The 19355-nt window shown below is 39.2% G+C and overlaps 1 protein-coding gene across 1 annotated transcript in view; it reads right to left on the reverse strand.

Moving 5' to 3' along the window:
* LOC126866821 (uncharacterized) overlaps positions 1-19355 on the reverse strand; it is a 188892-nt gene that overhangs the window by 151260 nt on the left and 18277 nt on the right. The gene's annotated exons all lie outside the window — the stretch shown is intronic.

Here is a 19355-nt window from a genome sequence, read left to right on the forward strand (position 1 = left end):
AAAACACACGTTCAACAGCCCAAATTCAATTTTCAAAATCAATAGGGGCGGCGAGACAGCGCCGTGGCTACTGTGGCTCTACTACCTCCGAACAAAAACACCGACAGCTTTGAAACAAAGAGAAAAAGAGAGAGTCGTAGTGGTTGAACGATGTATTGGATCGGCCTAGCCCTTCGTTGCGGTGTTCGACCTGTTGTTTCGACAACCCCGTCGACGCGGCAGTCGAAAAAAACGATGATTAAAGTTGATTTTGGGGGGCGTTCGCTTCGCGGTTTCACGGATTATGCGTTGAATCAAAGTGATCGTGGTAGGGTTTCGAATGGGGTGAAGGGAAATTACTACGTCGGCAGATTTCTTCATTTTAAACGTTTGCTCTAATTTCTGGTCTGAAATTTACGTTTTATAATAAAAGCCAAATAAAAGGAGAGCTCAAGACGAAGATTTAAAAAAATTACAATTTTACAACGCGGTAGTAATAATACCTAGATCTATAATCTTATATTTTGTATAATGTGAAATTTGTTTAACGATTTTAAATTCATCCTACTATTCTGTCATTTCGATACAACATTCTTATATTTCTTCCTTCCATACAGCTCTTCAGAATTCTAGAAATAAATAAATAAATAAATAAATAAATGAACGAAATAGAGAAATTAGCTGTCATTCGTAGACGGAATAGGATTACGTAAAACGGCGAGTGGCAAGGAGCGTGATTGATACCTCGAAACCGATCGCAATTTCCGGGAACGTCTGGCGTTCGTCGCCTCGAGACACGACGAGGAAACGAGCGTGGAACGCCAAGACGGCACCGTGGCCTACGTGTGACCGCGTGTAACGTTATCGTGCTAAATGTTACGTGTTAACCCGCTGTCAAGCGTGTCTATTAACCAACCTGTCTTCTCTCTTGGTCGTACAACGAAACGAGCCCGGATATATGTTGACTGTTACACGAACATATAGAGCGGTTTTACATCAGCCAATTACGGAAGCTACCGTTTTTCCGTGTCGACGACGACGCAGGTACTGTGAAGTGACTGATATCCAAACACGATCCTCCATCGATAAATCCTTACGATCCAATCGTTCAGGAAACGCGTTCGCTCGGGATCAGGCGAAATTTATGGATCTATGCAGGTGATAATTTATTTTTAACTCGTTACATAGCTATTTAACAGAGCCAAAATAGGCTTACGCACTTCTTCGCAAAAAGTTGATTATTTTGTACTCGAACTACAGACGCTGTTTGGCTCGTAGTGTAGTAGAATTATAATAAATATATATATATATATATATATATAGAATGTAGAAATAATCATTAGAATTATCACATAGGAAATAGATACTCCCTTGTAGATTTTCTTCCATTTAATTATTTACTTTAGTTACTTTAGTTTCTCGTCAAATTAGATTCAAATTTTATTCATCGATCATCATGGTGGTACTACGAGAATAGAGAGCTTCAAATTTATTCAACAACGAGTAGGAAAAAATGATAAAATAGTTATCGCAAGAATTCATCTATAATTCCTTTCTATCGCGTCTTACACAAAGTACAACAATGATGAAACGATATAACGTACGACAGTACATTAATCGAAGAGTGCAGACATTTTTCAAACAGTGTACAGTAATATCGCTTACTTAATTATATACGTGTATAGTATACTAAAGACTATATAGACTGTCGTATAATCGATGGCCCCATGAAGGTTAACGATGCCGGATCGTTAATTCGTAAGGGACACGAGATCGAAGACCTCGAAGCATGATTTTGTCGTGTACCGGTGCAGCGGCCGCGCAATATGCATCGGATCATTCGCGAGTACGTTCACCTCGCAAGGCCAATTGCATTGCATTACATCGATGTTACCCCTCTCGGCCCCTTTTAAGTTCTTCGCAAGGCATTCAATTCTAAACGCCTGGTGAATAATATCGTGTACTCGTGAATGGCCGTCACGAAACGGCCACGTGGTCGACCAAACAATGCGAAAATGCCAGAACTATTTCGGACTGGCACGCTCATGCGTACGGTGCTACCCGGTCATGGCTATACTTTTCTTCAGAGTCATGCTTTCAGAAATGATTAAGCAAAATTTCAAGAAATCAACCAATTTCATATATTTTTACTTTTGTACTCTTGTACGCGTTATCGAAATAGAACGCAACGTTGAAGCGAATATAACACGCGATATTGTAAGTACAACCGATCGATCACAAAAATTGGCGCACGTTACGATCGGTGATACGCGAGTTCGTTTTGGATCGTGCGATCCAAAAATGAATTCGTATTTACGTTGCAAGTATTTTCCATTTTAGTTGGAAATTTTCTAGTGCGATCTGTCAATTGCAAAAGAATATAAAATAATTGCAGTAAACGAATAATACGAGTTATATTTAACGAAGTGAGCGTATAACGACACACGAATTTTATTAAACTCGCTTCTGTCATTTGCAGACACTGTCATTCATCATGTGTACTGGCACAATCATATTCGCATTCGCACATGTCTAGACAGAACTTGTGCAACTTCTCCTAAGGCCACGTCTTAGGCTGTGTAGTTTCGACATCGCCGCGAGATCTCTAGCCAACGAAACATATTTTATAACAGAAAATATGAGGATAAAAAAAGTAACAAAGAAATAGGAATTTCTCGGTATGTTAAATCGTCAGTTTGCGCAGTATACATTTTATAAATATGCGCATACTACGGCGCGTATTCGCATAATAGCGATTCCGTGGGATCAAAGGTGACTTGAATTACCGCGAGGCAATCGACGAAATTTCACGTGAGAGTGTAACAATGAATAGCATAAAAAGCAATCTGCTATACGATGGAATTGGACGAGAAAAGTAGATTTTTCAGGACAATGGTTTGAAATAGAAAATTACTAATAATTCGATCGTTTAACGATAAAAACATTTTTTTTAGTCTTTTTTTACTTTTTAGTTACTAATAAAATATCCGTCGTACGTACTGTCGCTTATTATTAAAAAACGTAAAATTATTGAATTATAACGTTTCTCTTGTTAAACGCTATAATAATTACCAATAACTATTAGATAGTTTATTACAATTTATTTTTCCAGACGTATTAAAACTGTCGATTTTTTAAAATTCCTCACTTTTCTAACAAACCGACGATATCACGTTTGAAAACTCGAAGCAAATTACCTTCGGAGGAAAAACTTATTAACCACGATATTTGTGTTTTTAAGCCAAATAAGTTTGTCCTGGCGCATCTACATCTAGGAAAAGCAACCGACGAATAAATATCAATAAATCAATTATCTATGAATTTAGAAGATATTTAAAAAGGAATTTTTTTTTTTAATGCTTCTTCTTTCTTTTTTATTCGGTTAAATTGTAAAAGATATAAAACTGACTCCTTATACATACGATCTCATCAGCTATAAAATCGTGTAGATTCAATGTCGACTAGCAACCTATTCAGCCCGATGCCGTAAAAGAAATAGAAAAGATAGCTAACAGAGCAAGTTTCCTTGATGGCAGGATGATGAGAAATTAAAAGATTACGAAAAGTGTTATCTGCACGTGTATGATTCTCTATTGTGTGGCAATACGCCCAACAAACGAGAGATCCGGCTTCGTGTCTCGTACTAGAAATACTTAACCAATTGTTAGCGATCTAGTCTTGTAGAACTTGTTAATGAGTTACTAAACACCGTAGAATGTAGCCATAACGGTAATTACGAAAAAGAGAAACTAAGGTACTTCTCGTGCGAGTGAATATGCCATACGTATATGACATTAAAACACATCGTAACGTGTGTTCCACCCACGGGGGTGCAGTTTGACCTATAGCGACGCAATCTTGCCCAGTTTCATCGACATTCCACTCTTACCTGTCCTCTTTATTACCAGCCAACAATCCGATGTCTCGTGAAACTATTAGAAAATATTTTACGAGAGAAAAATATCTTTTTAGATAAATCTTCCTTATGATATTTATTCTCTACGTTGTATCGAAATATTTGGAAAGAAATTAGTAAATAATTTCAAACCTTCGATATATTATTTGAACGAAAGGAAGCAGTTTTAAAAATATTCCAATATCATCAAACTCTGATAAAAATCTACATATTTCATAACGGAAAATATAAGGAAATATGATTCAAATACGACGACATAGAATTGAAGAATTTATACCTCCTATACCGTGCAGTTTCTAGGATATGAATCTATTCCCGAAAGATATAGTGCCAATCATCAAACTGGAAGATCGTTTCCACCTCTTCAACGATATATCGAGTGGATTCTTTCAGGGAACAAAGCCTAAAACGAAGAAATGTAACTTGTCGTTCAAATAAATTCCAACGTATAACGTACGACTCTCCTTTCTAAATAAATTCAATTGCATAGAACGTAGAAGAACACGGAACGTACCAAGCAATTAAACAAACCGCGCCTCTAAATAAGAAGAAATTCTATTTCACGCTTCAACTACGCTAAATAAAATAGCGTGTCCTAAATAGCTATCGTTCCTTGACATTTCCTTGTCAGTCGCGTTACTTTCTCGCCATATTCTCTTTCGTGTACGCGCAGATGCACACTGTCTGTGCTACGTATGCAACGAGGATAGGCAGACGAGGCGGCCGCACGGCGGAATGTGGTTAGCCGTAAATTATTTCAATGCACCTAAAGCGTCGAATGTACCGAGAGTATTATTTACGACACTGGGTTCTCTAGGTGCAGGCTAGGCTAGCCACGGATAGGCTAAGATACGATTACATCATGGCAAAACAGTCGGTAATAGTGGCTCAAGGTCTACTATGCTCGTATGCGTCTCACAGCCGCGCCGACGTCGCCGCTTGCCATTCTATAACCCGCCCAACACCGTTTCCTCTCTTTCCCTGCCTCTTTCCCGACCTAATCACTCCACGTGCGTATGCACGCATCCTTTCTGCTGTTAGACTGTTCGCGAGACTGCAACTTCTTTCTCACTTGACGATATTTCAAGAAGAATCGAACAGTTTACGCTCGTCGCAACGAACAGACAATTCTACTCTGAAGATTATACGACAGAACGTGACGAGTGCGTTTTTTTACTTTATAACGAAGCAAGAGTATTTTATTATCATTTTGTTTATTTATTTATTTATTGTTACTTAGTCCGTGCCTTTCGGTTTTACATCTCGTTTACCTATTACGCTTTTGCATTCTATCGGTCTTATGGCGTTATCACCTTATTGCCTCCTCCCTTATATCTATCTAAACTCTTCTCTTTGTCTATCTCTCTTTTCTTATATATCTACCTCCTCTCTTATCCACTCTATTATATATTCTGTCCCTAAAACTATGGCAACTTTTGGGCTCTTGCCTCCTTGCTGTGCTTCCTTATTGTCGTTCCTCCCCGTCCTGTATCGTCCTTCTCTTCTCCGTCATTGTTTTCAATTCCATTAGGCCTTCTCCAGTCTCGTTTAGTATTTTTTCTGTGTCCTTTGGTCCTCCAGTTATTTCGCATGTGTCTCGGGTCTTCTTCTTTCCTTTTGCATAGCCTGCATCTTTTTTCTCCCTCCTCTTTCCAGTATTCCCTCGCTTCAGTCTCGTTTCCACATCTGAATCTTGCTAACATTTTCCTGTCCTTCCACTTCATCCTCCCTTCTAGGTATTTTGGTAACTCTTCTTTGGCGAGTTTTCTATAATATTTGTTATATTTTCATTCCTCTATCCTTTGTCTCTTCTGCTTCTCTTTTTCTCCTTTCTTCGATAATTTGGTCTACTGTCATTTTTTCTAAGCAAGAGTACTTTAACGTGATATAATTGAAAATGAAGGAAACTTTAGAAAAAGAAAGTGCCAGTCTTTTCAAAATATAGATGATAAATTGAGCATGTTTTATGGAAACCGTAGATAAAATTATTAAGACGGCCAATGTCTGAATATCTTTCGATATACGACAATTTCAATATAATTTTTGAATATTTAAATATCGCGATATGATAAGCAACGAATATAAATGAACTGCTAATTCGTACAGTGAAACAAAGTTAAACTGCAGCCTGCGATTACGTAGAACTGTATAAAAATACAAAATATCTTTATTGCATACATAGGAAATTACTAAACGCTGAACGATAACTTTTTCAATGTATTAGGTTGTCCTAAAAGTGTCTTTCTTTCGCAAACGTGTTTCTCACAACAGTGCACCTGCATACAAACGTGAAACCAAGTCTGTGAAATGTCGCGGTGTTTATCTCAACAGAACAAGATGGATCGTACGTAATTCGACAAAATAATATAAAAGAAAAAAAGTGCCTCTATTATTTCCTCGTAAAGCGAAAGAAACTTTTCGGACAACCTAATAAAAATCATTTAAAGACAGACTACATCTTTCTTAAATTTAATATCATTCCAACCACCTACGTTCAATATTCAACTTTTGGTAATTAACATTCTTTCCAATAGATAAGAATATAATTTACTTAATATACTTTGGTAATAAAGAATATTATACATTCTTATTAAAGAATTATTATTAAAGAATATTATACGTATATTGCTAGAGTATCATTTAAGAGTAAAGAATACTTTGTGTAACCTGAAAAGCACCGATCTTTGAAACATTATATCTGTATTGAATTTCTCGAACGAAAGGAGAATATCGTTCATGGCAAAGAAATTGAAAAGCATTAACGCGCGATCGCGCAAAATTCAACGACGCTATAGGGACCGTTCGAGCAGCTTTTACGTCCCATAATTCGCGATAATCCTTATCTTCGACGCTGTTTCCCGTACCGTTCGTTCGAATGCACACTGCGGCTGGCAGTCATTTCACGTCTATAGAGTAGCGATAGCACCACCTAACGCTGATTAATACGTCATTCGCGTAATCCTCAATGATCGTGGACGTAACGAGGCCGTAGATGATTCGGTGTAAATAGAAACGACCAGAATCAGCTACCTTCCTCGTTCGCGTGTCCCATCGAATTTATTTGTCGTTAAAGAACTTCGAAATTTGTTTTTCTGTTAACGTAACGATAAATCAGACTACCTTAAGATCCGATCTAATCGTACGAGCATCAAACTTCATCGGCCATGCAGGGAAGATACAAAGACAGACTAGAAAGCACGAGACGAAACGATATTTGAAAATGTCTCGTACAACACGTCTAATATGTATACTCGTGAAAGATTTCGAAGATGTTGGAATATTTTCCTACTATTCTCCATCCACTTAACCTCGCTCGAATCGCGTTACAAGCTCGCGTATATCTTACGCAACGAGTATATCGATCTTGGGCGATCTGGATCTCGAGAAGCTTCTCCGAGCTTTTCGCCTCCTTGTCAGTTCTCTTGCCAGAGGACTCATTAGCTTAGCCACTCTGTGGTCGGATTTTTCTAGAAAACCCTTATCGTATTCCACGCGCCACGGGGCACCGTGGATCCGAGTAGCCGCGAGTCTCCCCGAGTCATCGGCCTCGTGCACGCGATCCTCGACGGCGGACAACGATAACAGAGAGCGTCGGGTCCCTTGTCAGCATCGCGAAACTGTAAGATCCGCGACTTTAGAATCGCGCTAGTATTAGGTTGTCCGGAATGTTTCTTTCGTTTTGTAAGGAAATAATAGACGCACTTTTTGTTTTATATCGGTTTCTTGAATTATGCACGAACGTAATAATAGAAATAGAACGAAAGAAATAATATAAAACAGAAATTGTTGTTCATCTGTTATCACCTTATGAGACGAAAGATACTTTTCGGACAACCTAATAGTTCAGATTTCAAGAGTATCGCCAGTGAAAACAGCTATGCAGCTTAAACTCTGATGAACACGTTTATGATCCCGGTTTATCGGTAATACGATACTTTTCGTCGTTGCAGGATACGTCGATCTTGACACGCGCGTCCCTAGAGGAATCGACGATGACACGTAATTCACAACTTGGATAAAAATTCCATTATTCTTTGCAGCAATTTGTCGGAGAGCGTAGACGGCAGGGAACATACGCGAGCGTAATCGAGCTGAACGCTCGGCAAGTGCGACATCCTCTTTGCAGCACGGCGATGCGCATTATTAATAGCTACACGCAACTACGAAGATTACAACTAACGGGCGAGAAGCTGGATATTCAACCGGCCTCGCCTAGAATCCTAGAAAAATCGGCGAAACGAGTTTTCTCGGGCTTGGCTAGCCTCCTGTCTACCGTCCTAGACGCGCAAGCCCTCTCTCCTCGTTGCTTCATTCCTGCATAATCGCCAAGCGCTTGGCGACGCGCGTTCTCTACGCTTTGCCAATTTTTCCTATTTCTTCGTTTTCTTCTTCATTCTAGGTTTTTCCATTCAGTGTAGGAAAGAACGTTCGATTGGAAAAACGATCGCGTTTTGTCAGCGTCGAGTATGTGTCGTCGTTGATCGTCTGACGTTATAATTACGGTAGAAAAAGAGCAGTGGCTTCGTTTACATTTATTTTAATTAGATTTAGATTTGTTATTTATGGAAATAGCAGGAACTTGGAAAACTTATCTTTTGTAACGTGTAGAATTATTCGCCAACTCTTTGCTATAACGCGAGATAAGTGGTTTTGCCTATTTCGTTTAAAATAATGGCAAATCTTCTTTAACGGTACATGATCGAATCGACGAAAATTAGTTTCATTGGTAAGTAGAATTACTCGATAATTTCGCCATTTATACCGATTTTTCCGTCGCGAATTCTTCTTCGTCGCAGAAAATCTCGCGTTACGATAAATCTGCTAAATTTGCAAATTGTTCGATCGAGAAAACACGAGGAAATTACGAAATCCGACAAACTTTCACCAGAAAATTTCTTGAAAATGTTACTGTCCGCGATATAAAAGGATACAACTCCTCAATAACGTGCGGCCATCCATAAAAACGATTCGACCAAATAAAATCCAGGCGCGAAAGAATTTTATGTAATCCGTGGATCTCGGCTGGCAAAAGCTTTCAAGAAGAACGAGTGTAGCCTGTAAAGTAGATGTGCAGAGTCGAACGGCAGCTGCACGAGAGAAGCTTCTTATTTTTAAATCAACGTCCATTAAGGCTGCAGCGCAAGGTGTCCAGGATGACGATGCCCATTTACGTCCACGACTCCGTGAAATCACGTCGATTCGTAAAATCGTAAAATTGTCGCGAAATCGATGTCACCTCGATTTTTTTCAGCCGCAGTATTGTCCAATGACGACCATCGTCGTACGCGCCGAAGCACGAAACGAAAGATTATCCGCTTGCACGTGGAAGACGACTCGCTGCTGAGAGGATCGTACATGTGTAACAGAGCCGTGAAAAAAAGTTGCACGCTTTAACAGCCGCGTATAAATTATACGCAAACGAGCCGATCATGCACCGCGATATGACACGTGCACGTGTGTAATTGTCGTTCAAAATATCGTTGGCTGTTGCGATAAATGTGAATCAGAGATCAGGAACGTTCGATGAAACGGGGAATGATTGGCGCGATTTCTATAATAATTTCTATCGCGAGGTACAAGTCTAAGTAAATATGTAATTTAATAATCAGCAGACTAGTAGGATATTTTTGGCAATTTCGTGTTTTTATGAATTTTAAAAGAGAATGGAAAACAAATAGGGATTTGTTTCGTTCGTTGAATATCGTAACAAGTATTTTACTTTAGGTATTCTGGTAGCTACGTACATATACCGTGGACTGAAATCACAAGAAAATATTTCATAAAATTATTCGACAGATTTAGATGAATAAATTCGGATTTTCACGAGGCAATGAGATGAAATCGGAATAGAGATTTTTCTCATCTTCTAAAAATCTACAAAGAGATCTAGAAAATCATAGGCCATAGCTAGGCGTATTATCATCGAATTTCCAAGATCCCAACCGGTGAAAATACAAATTAGTAATTTTGGTAATTAATTCGTATATTACGTGTAACATCGTGTGTAAGAAAATTCAATCATCGGGGCAAAAGCACGTAACATTACTGATCGATAAACACGGCGATTAATCACGCTTTTACAACGAACAAAGAAAAACGTGCGCGTGCAAGACAACCAGTGGCGTTATTCGACAAAGGTCCCTCATTACGCGCGATCGCATAAAATCTTTACGTGTCCCTATGAAAATGAGTCGAACAAAAAAGGAATGGAAGAAAGAGAAAGAACGAGAAAGAGGGAACACATGTCTCGTTCGTGATTCATCGTGAGCTGTACACGCACACGATTAAATCATGCTTCCTGATAAAACGGGGCAATTAAAAGCAAATGTAATGTTGTTTGCGAAGAGTCACGTATTACTGAAGTGATGGTTAAATAAATTCAAGAATAATGCGATAGGATTTAATTTCCGAATCAAATAAAAGAAATGACTTTGATATGATAATGCGGACTTAGCTGAAAGCGTATTGAACTGTAAAGTTGCTTTACTGTACAATACCAAATTATTACTATACTATTTATTATTATGCTATTTCTATATGAAATTAGAAGGCGTGGCTAATCCATTGGACCGAGAATCTTCGTACGATTGTGAGATATTTTTAAGCGCAACGCCGTAATATGCAAAAATATATAAAAATTACTCAAAGCGAATTATTTGTTACGCTATTTAATAAGCGAGAGAAATCTTTTTGTACGATGATTACAAAAGGTAGAGCCTTCCATCGCGATGAAACGTTTTTTCAACAGATCCTACACTTCGTTCTCGCAGTACCAACTTTGTGCATTTACATGAAAATATTTGAAATTTATTACGCACGTACAATCGGTATACATAATAAAAAACGCTGTCATAAATTTAGTGACGTAGAAATCCTTTTTGAATCCACTGTAGATTCCATTTCTTCGGTTATGCTAATAAAAATATAAAACTACATAAATATTTATCGTTCGCTTATCGCATTCAATCCTTGCAATCTTTAAATATATCTACCTATAAGTGAAAAGCTAATTTCAAATTTTTACTTTTCCTCGCGTGACAGGTGAATTGGCGAATGATGATCGCGTTCGTGTCTTAACGTTAAGCAACCTGTTATATTATCGCGATTATCCAGCTCGTGGCCTCGTGCAAGAGCAACCAGATGCAAGAATGTTGCAACGCAACTTGAGTTGCACGATCGCGTTGCTTAAGCCAAATTTATTTATCAAGCGGCGACGCTATTTAATATCGTAATCGATGGATGAACCGCGGACTCGATGCAGAAAGTCGCGTGGCGACGTGAACCTCGAACCGCGTATACGTCGCTAACGATATGTTGTTTTTATTATTATTATTATTATTAGGTTCACGCTGGGTGAGAATTAATGTCTTGTTTCGTTCTTAGACAGGGACCAATTCTTGGAGAATCACGAACGCCACGATAGCGAATTTGATGAATATATTGTCTTTATTAAACTGTTCGGGAGATAAGGCTGTGTTCTCTGCTTGACGTTAATAAAATTGCCTCCTGCGTGTGACGATCCAAATAAGATGATAAATCACGTTTTACGTTATCAAGACTATTTTCTAAACGAATACGTTTTAATTATCGTTAATAGTAAATCGTACGTAATGTAAGAATCAATCGTAAATCTAACTTCGGTTTTACAACTGTCGATAGCGTTCATTCAGATACTTGTTGAAAAATGTTAACTAACATTGGCATAGAAATATCGGAAAAGAATAAGTCTTCCATCGAGTATATATTCAAATGTGTACACTACACGAGCCTCTGAGAATCGCAGAAGTCAACCCACTGATCAACTGCATAGATCGAAATGCAAAGGGAAATTACGATTACAAATATTATTTCCTAAATTTCGCTCTGGATTTTCCTACGATTATTTCTATCGTCTGATTGTAAGAAAGAAACTGAGGAAAAAGACCGTCTGATTCTCAAGCTATCGAATACCACGATAATTACGTAGCTGATCGGCGAATCGAAAACTTCGTAAAATATGCAATTGATCATAGACGATTATAATATGAAGCAACGTACACAAGGAAAATAAATACGTGTAGTCGCGTTTCCGCTTCTTCTGCTAATCGATTTCTTATTTTACCGATAAAATAAATCTTTCGAAAAAAGACTACAGCAGAATTTGCCAAATTTGCCAACAGTCACTAACCTCAACCTGTATAATTATCCAGAACGTTCAACGAATATATCAATCTTATCCCGTAATTACATACATATGCAAATCATTTCCAGGAACTCGACCTTACTTCACAGTAAACAACTCAACCACTGTTAAATTCCTTCGCCGCAACCTATCTGGTAGCGGTTTGGATCCTTCGATCTCGATCGTTAGCCCCGCAAGGACACACGGGCTCGAGGGTGGTGAACGGTGGCCTCGGTCGACGAGACACGCGCGCAGGCAACGGGATCGAAAGCGTTCCTTCCGCGATCCGCGATCCAACGAACGGCCCACCGGGCGTGCCGAACCGTGTCACGGCGTCGCACTCGATTACCGGTCGTTGCTCCCCATCCCAACGAATAAGCAGTGATTTTCATTCGACTTGGTACCTACGAGCGATTTTCGCCACACTGTCGCCACTTTTCCAAGCATATCGCGTAATCTACCTATTAGAGATCCGTGTCGCGTGTATTCGCTAAAAAGACGCGTTCGCGAATGGTGTTTTCGAAAACAAATCTGACAGGTAGAATTTTCTTGTCTTCTATCGCGACGTGGCTTTACCGCTGAAGGATATGAAAATGGCAAGACTTTGTCACGCTCAAAGATGCAAAACGTTATTGGAACACTAACCTTCCCATTCTTTTGTTCGTCTAGCTTTATGTATCGGATTGACAATCGAGTAATTGCGAATTTTGTCATTGGGTGGTAAAGCCAACGCAATAAATACTCGCGTTATTTGATCGATCAATTTCTTAATTCTTGTTAATAGAAGAATCTACGTAAAGTTGGACGAACGAAGGAAACAACGACGAACGTACAATTTTTTAATTAATTTTTGAAACCGGTCGTTTGACCAGGCTTGGCAAGGTTAGCGTTAAGTCTCAACATGTTGCAATTTAACTTTGCACTGAATAATCAAGCTCGTTGTATATCACAAGACATTGTGTATTGCAAGACGCGAGAAAATATCGAACGCCGTAATATACCAAGTAGCACGCTTTACACACAAACTATTGCAACGTACGTGCGTATGTTGAAATCGCCCAGCTTCGTGAATAAAATACACGAATGACTCGTAAATAGAGTCAGCTAGTTGAGAGATAGCGTGAGGGATATTTGGAAAAAACAGAAGAAAAAGAAAAAAGAGGAAACGAAATGGAGCACGTGAGCGTGAACACCTTGGACGTATATTATCGGCTGTTGCAACGTGACGAGAGTCGCGTGGATTTTTCTGTCTAGCTGCTGTCTGCCTGGTAACTGCAGAGCACTTATCGATAAAGAGACACGCTATTAGTGTCGGCTGGTGCTATCTTACGTAGCATCGTTACAGCATACACGCTCGGATATTTTATTCATTCGTCATCGTCTGCCACGTTTTTTTTAGTCCCTCACCTCGACGCGACGTAACGAGACGTAGTTGTCATACCTAACGCGTTTCGAGTTTTCCCCTTTGAAATAAAAGTATAACGAACTGGATGTTAAATTGCAGTTGCTCTGCCCTGAGAAACCAAATTGATCGACTCTACTTTTTATCATTTTGTTAATTAAACCGTTTGTTAATTAACCGAAATATACATATAAAATATGCAAAATAAATACCAACCAGTTAAATGTCGAGTGTCTAATTAATAGGTTTCTTTCGTTTCATAAGGTGATAATGGATGAACAACAATTTCTGTTTTATATTATTCTATCGAATTAGATATAATCCTATAATAATGATAATTAGGTATAATCGTTATATCTCTGTCATTACGTTCGTGCATAATTCAATAAACTAATAGAAAACAAAAAACATCGGTGCGTCTATTATTTCCTTATAAAACTGTAATAATATTTCATCTGTTCAACTCGTATGTCCAAAAGGATGTAAATTTACACGACCATTCACAATCCGTGCGTCACTATCATTGCCATATATTTATGCCAGCTAACAGCAATAGAAAAGAATTAAGAGTTTCACTTACTAGAGAGTGCCTCATTTTACGATTACTATGCCGATAAATATAAGATATAAATAGGAAACGAAGCATAGAATCGAAAATCATTGATCGATATCCGTCGGAATTGTCTCCGCTCCCAATTTAACCAACTTCGTCGAAGCATCAGAGTGCCATCGGTCGTAAGATGACCGCTAACGTGGCCGATGTAACATTGATGTGGCGCTCGACGACAGACACGTACGACGGCCCGCGCGACCAGCAGCATTCGAATTCCATTTCGTGGCAGGGATGATCGCCTCTGCTGGTCCGCTTGTTTATCCGTTTGTGCGCCCTTTTAAAAATAGGCGTTCATTCAAGGATCCCGGCCAGACGCTGGCCAGACATTCGACGCATTGTATACAGACGGGCATTTTGCCGGGTGCATTCTCGCCACGCGTGTGTCTTCATCGTGCACGCTAGTGTACACGTACACAAACGTCTTTGGAAAGGAAACAGACGTGGCGAAGAAACACGCGACGATGTCGATGTTGGACGAGAGCGCATTCAAATTAGAGACAGTAGAGGCTCGCAGTTGTACGAAAATATAATTGTCAACCTGAACGTTTGTTCGCCGGTCTCGTTATATATTTTGAGAAGAAATTTACTCGTTCGCGTTATGTACGTATGTAATACATATTGGAAAATGCTTGCACAGATTTTCATACGTCGTATCGTTCCTTAATTCTATGCGGAGAGATTAATAGATCGTATCCGACGATTTAAAGAGATCCGATTTGCAAAGATTACAAATAAGGATTTAATAAGATATTATAGAAACATACCGTAAGGTATTGGAAAGAACGATCGTTTTACTTTTTGGATATTTTCTACATTTGGATAAATATTCGATGAATGCATAAGTCGCATCTACATCCACGTAATAATATTTCGATCGCATATACCGAACTAATTTCATCGATTCTGAAGCAACGAAACAACCTACATTCTGCGAATATTAAAACAAAAAAAAAAAATGATTTCACGCGCAATGTCGATAATACGATGCTTCCTCGTAATTGTTCGACTTGCAGCCTGTACTTCGATTCCCCAAACGATCATCGCATTTGCAGCCGTTAACTAATTTAGCTAGCGTTACATTTTCCACATTCCCCCGACGATCGTTTGGCTGTGGCGACATGCTCGTGACAGTGGCTGATAGCTCGACCCCAGAACGTAGCCAAGAATTCGATTGCACCTTCGGATGATCCGCACGTTCGACTAAATCGCATAACACATCCGTTGTGTATAACAATAGAGAATGCGTAGCAAATCCTAAAGAACAACCACATCACCAACGACACGCGTTTCGAATTTTACCGCGAGACAAATCCTTCGCACAGGAATGGAAATGTTTCGGTAAAGCAAAGCGCTTAAACCGATGTATATTAAGTCGTGCGAAAAGTACGAAATTATAAGAAAATAATGGATGCACAACATTTTTCGTTTTATATTATTATCAAAATATTACTATCAAAATAAAGATCACAACGTTCGACGGATTAGGTTTCACGTTTGTATAAAGATGCATCGTTGTAAAAGACGAGTCTGTAAAAGAAAGACAAAGATACATACGGATATTTCATTTATGATTCTTAAAATGAACAATAATTGTTAGGTTTTTGTAAACGTACGCTATATAATTTGGATATTGTTATTAAACTTTCCCACCACTATATATAATTTTCGATCACTAGATATACTCTTTCCTATGTTGCGTCTTTTAAAGTTTCAAGATTTCGAAATAATTTCTCCAGCTAATCTTCAACCTTCCAATTTAGAATTTACATCTGAACGTTGGAATATTAAAATCGTGGAACGTTTAAAGCTTGAACCTTTAAATATTTAAATATTTAAATTATTGAATCTCCGGATCTGCGAATTTCCTCTAATTTACGAGTTTTCACACCTTCTCGACCATTGTTACGTATCTTGGAAATACTCTTGGCGTTTCTCGATCACTGCTATGACTAGCCTAACAAGAACAATATCTTCGTAAAACACAGAGAAAATGTACACGAGCCCAGCAACTATACCAACAACAACAACTCATCGACCGCTTGTACGCTTGTATCACCGTCGCGTTGACGAACCTACGTCGCGTTTAAGCATTTCACGCGTAAACGAGCAACGAAAAGAAAGCAAAACGAAGCGAGGTCGGTCGACAATCGGCGTACAAGCGCACGCAGATGTACTTGCGCGAAAAGAGTAAGAGAGTTGCCCTAATCGAGCCGTAGAAGATACGATAAAAGAGTGAGCAGCGAACCGCTGCATGATAACGCGTCTCGACGTGACTTCGGCTCGTTCGTAATACATTTACCAGTGAGATACGTTGAATTTCTTCGTACGTACTAGAAATATGTTTATGTCACCCTCTTTTCCCGGTGGTACGGGCAGCCACCGCGGCAACGTGCACGCAGCAAGAGGTTATTTTTGTTTAGTCTGCCTCTTCCCTCCTAAACGGTTGCTACTGCATACGGTTTATACATATGTAGGTGCACACCACCAGCCGAGTTGAATTATTTCATCGCCACCGAATCGTCACGTTTGGTTATGACGTGTAGAATTATACTGGGCGTTGCTCTACGATCGTGTAAGAACATTAATTATTACATTGGCGAGTGAAAGTCGCGTAGCCTTGCGCTGTGACCGAAATTTTGTCTCTTAGAGCTCATCGACCTTTCTAACGCCTTTGAAAACCTCCGCAAGCAAATAGGTCGCGACGTTAACGTGGCATCGCGTTATCAGCAGTCAATCGAAAGATTAAGCTTCTATGAAGTTTGCGTACTCGAATAACGCGTTCCAGTAATAAACGAGCTTTGTCCCGAAGAAATTCCAAATTGATCGTTTGTTTGTTTCGAATCAGCTCGTCGTATTTTTTCGTATTAACTTGTCCCAAAAGTTTCTTTCGTGTCATTAGGAAATAATAATAGACGCGCAATATTTTCTGTTTCGACGCGAACGAAACGTATCCTACGATAGCTAGAGGACGACTGAAGGAAGTAGCTGCGTACAGGTAGCGAAATGCACTTTTGGGACAACCTAATAGTAAAGGAAACAGTAACTAAATAGTAACAGTATTATAAATCGTGGACGAGGGGCCTGGGGGGTGTCAGGCGAATTATAAACACGCGGTTACGGAACATGTGGTGGGGCTAAGACAAAAGACGCGAGGCTAAGACAAAAGACAAGCAGTTGCTAAGGCATAAAAACGAATTAACAGTTATCGTGAGTTGAAAAGTCAGGGAGTGCGAATTGCGTTGTCGAAAGAGTTTTGCTAGCGTTGCCGAGAGAACGTTGGGTCCGTGGTGACGAGAGTTGCAAATTAACGATCTAGTTGTCTTAATTATAATACGTTATTATGATTAGTTCACGTTAAACAACCATCGTTTCCTGTTTAATCGACATCTGTTTAATTCATTTATTGTAAATAAACTAATTGTAGTAAAAATCCTACAATAACGTACTGTACTATCGAATTATATTTTTTCACCTAATAGTATAATCTTATTTATGCCGGATACTCTCTACTCAAGAGGTTAACGATCGACGACGATGGAAGATCGTCTCGGATCAACGCACGGATCCTCGAAGCGGTTCGAAAGAGCTGCGCGCAGAACTGTGAGCAAAATCGATGTTCCGGATCACGCGAGAGAGACGCGCATAAAACGCAAAAGCCAGGGGAGAACTCGCGTTCAGATGACGTTTCATTCCCGTGTCGTTCTTTTCACGATAGCCAGGGGAATACGAGTTGGAGTACCGCGTGACTAGTAACAAAGAGCACGGGAATACTCGTGATTACGGGGACCAATGACAGCCACGAGCATTACAAACGATTTAGAAGTGTTCGTTACAGTGCAGTGCATTGATTTAATCCGCTGGCCTCGTCATGGCGAACGAGATTTCGCAGTTTCGCTAATTGCACCGTTCGAGGAATTCTAAACGTTCGAGAGGACCTTTCGTAGTTCATCCATGGCTGGAACATTATGCATTTCATCGACAGTTTCGTTTTCCAATTACAATTGCACTCGATTCGATTAGGCGAACCGCTATATGAAGAATCGAATATAGTAGGTTGTCCGAAAGGTTTCTTTCGTTTTATGACGAAACAATAGACGCACGATGTTTTTCGTTTTATATTATTTTGTCGAATTACGTACGATACGTTTTGTTCCGTTGAGATAAACACCGCGACATTTCGCAGACTTGCTTTCACGTTTGTACGAAGGTGCGTTGTTGTAAAAAAACAGGTTTGCGAAAGAAAGACACTTTCCGGACGACCTAATAAAATATATGCAAGCAGAGGCAATTCGACGAGTGTTTTCGTATTATTTATTCCGTATTGCGGTGAACTAAAGTTGTAATTCTACGGGAGCTTGAGAAAGTTTATGTCTCTATAGGGTTCAGAAATAACTATGATCGATGTCTTAAGATAGTACATAGAATTGTTTGGAAGTTTTATATTTTATAAGTAACCACACAATATTCAGTGGAATCGTCTGAGATACCAATTACATACAAGCTCGAGCAACTATTCCATTATTTTATTTTATAATTAAATTTATTATTAGGTTGCTCGAAAAGTTTCTTTCGTTTTATAAGAAAACAATAGACGCACAACGTCTTTTTTATTTTATATTAATTTATCGAATTATGCACGAACGTACGAATAGAAATAGAACGAAATGGATCTCACCTAATTCAATAAAATAATGTAAAACAGAAATTGTTATTCATCTATCATCGCCTTATGAAACGAAAGAAACTTTTCAAACAAACCTAATATATTACGCAATTATTTCGCTATTCACCGTATACTACTTTTATGTGAAAATTATATTTCCTATAAATATCTTGCAATTTGTACGAACATCTTTAGATTTCTTTTCAATTTTATCAATATAGTAATAACGTCGTGTAATTACAAGTTTTTACAAGTATTTATATAGCTTTATTATACATATCTGTACGTGTTGTCAGTGGAAAACAGCCAAGAGACTATCGGACATAGGACAGCCGCGGATGACTACTGGTCGATGGCCCAGTACTCTGCACTTGGTACCATTTTCCTACTCTGCCCGACGCACCCTTTCTCTGTCCCTTTCCTACCCTTTTTCGTTGCATTCGCCCCTCACTCACGCGGTAGTGGGATAAAGAGGGGACAGGGAGAACGGATTAAATCAAAGGGAGAAGGGTCTGACGCGGCATCGGTGTCAGCGCATCAGGGTGTTTTCAACTGTACGTACACACACACACACACAAGCTTGCCTGGTTAATGGGACGCGTGGAAACGACGCGACGCGTG

The sequence above is a fragment of the Bombus huntii genome, chromosome 6 (genome assembly GCF_024542735.1).
Source record: "Bombus huntii isolate Logan2020A chromosome 6, iyBomHunt1.1, whole genome shotgun sequence".
Lineage (NCBI taxonomy): Eukaryota > Metazoa > Arthropoda > Insecta > Hymenoptera > Apidae > Bombus > Bombus huntii.